The sequence below is a fragment of the Maylandia zebra genome, linkage group LG2, assembly GCF_041146795.1.
Source record: "Maylandia zebra isolate NMK-2024a linkage group LG2, Mzebra_GT3a, whole genome shotgun sequence".
NCBI classification, from domain to species: Eukaryota; Metazoa; Chordata; class Actinopteri; order Cichliformes; family Cichlidae; genus Maylandia; species Maylandia zebra.
Window position 1 is genome coordinate 45759369 of NC_135168.1, and position 1730 is coordinate 45761098.

A 1730-nucleotide genomic window follows, 5' to 3' on the forward strand; every position below is an offset into this window, starting at 1 on the left:
GGTGAGTTTAGTTAATACGAGGTTTTTCCCAGCAATAAAGCTGCGCTTAAGTTTAACTTCCGTGTCTGAGTCCTGCATTTTGAGTCCACCACTCCTGCCTGCCTGCCTGCCACACAGCCAATCTTGACACAAAGTGTGGATCACTCATTGAAGGCTGGACCAGAGATTTAATAAGGACATTTTTTTTAATAAACTTAATTCTAAATGTCTTTTTTTGTCTTTAAAGAATCTGTTGAGTGCTTTTCAGCCTCTAAGAACTTGACCAGACCAGGTGTTCAGATTTTACAGAGATGGTGCTGCTTTACATTTTTCACTGATAAATAAGAAATCCCAGTTTTACTATAATACTAGCATATAGATTTTTCTCCTGTTCTGACTGTTCCACAAGTTTACAGACAAGCATGTTTTTTGTTAATTTGTTTGTTTTTCAACTATTTTTCCCGACCCTTGCAGTGCTCAACCTTTTCAACAAAGCTCACATTTATCTTATTTCAAACACCACCGGAAGTTGATTATTTTGTCTTTGGTATATTATGAGTTAAGGTTTGAGATCAGCTACAATTTTACAGTTCAGTAGTCACAGCTTTCTTCTGAGGCCTATAAACTGGATTGGTTTTCTAGGTATGTTCACATGAGTATGACCTTGTTGTAGAAGGACAATGGCTCATTGTTTTCGTCCTGGAATAACTAAGGCATTATTGAAACAAATATACACTTTACTAGAAGCTCAGTATGAAACAATAAATCATTTATTTTGAATCAATAATTTAAAAATTAATCTGAAAATTGTATATCAATCTATGACATCACCAGCCCCCTGAAGACATGGTCCTGCAGTTTGCAAACAGCAGCCAGTATTTTACTGCACATTTAATGTTAAGGGCTTAAAAAGGTGCAGACAGGCTGGTGCAGACTGGAAGAGATTTGCTGGCTTGCAGAACAGAGTGCTATTCAATTATTAATTAATAAGCTATTACACACTATAACACCACTGCTTGCTTCACATTTGTCAGGGCTGCGCTGTGTCCACGTGCTTTTATTTTGACAGTAGCACCGCTACTTCCTGTCTCCTGCAGTCGGTCTTTACAGTCCTTATACTTAGCTTCCTTCTGCTGATGTGGATGTGACACACGCGTCACAGCAGTCAGAGCAGCCTTGTAAATATGCGCTTAGTTGAAGATAAACACAAAGACTGATGCTTTTTTTCGTTCTCCAAATTGAATTTCTACTTGCATCGTGCTCTCCTCGTGCGATTTTCTAAACAAATTACATGTGATGATCCTTTTAAAAAAACAAAGCGTCGCATTAAATAGTGCTACATTTAATTACTACTAGACCGTGAGCTCTTTGTAAGTGTTGTGTATTGTGGGGGGACATATTTGGAGCATTTTGTAAGTTTATTTTGAAAGTAGCCCGTTTCATTAAAACAAAACAAAACGAAAAAAACAAAAACCCATCAGGCGTGATGTCACTGAAATAATATTATGAGATTATGAAATAAAGATCCATAACAGCTGATAACTCCAGTGCCATTGTATATATCAGATGGCAGCCTAAAAAATCTGCTGCTGCAAGTGAATTAGCGTATAGGCCTACTTCTTGCATGAGTTGAAGGGTGGAGTTTATAAAAGATTTTTAATCATGTTTAATGCAGCGATGGGTGGAAACACACACACACACACACACACACACACACACACACACACACACACACACTAGAAGCCCGTTAG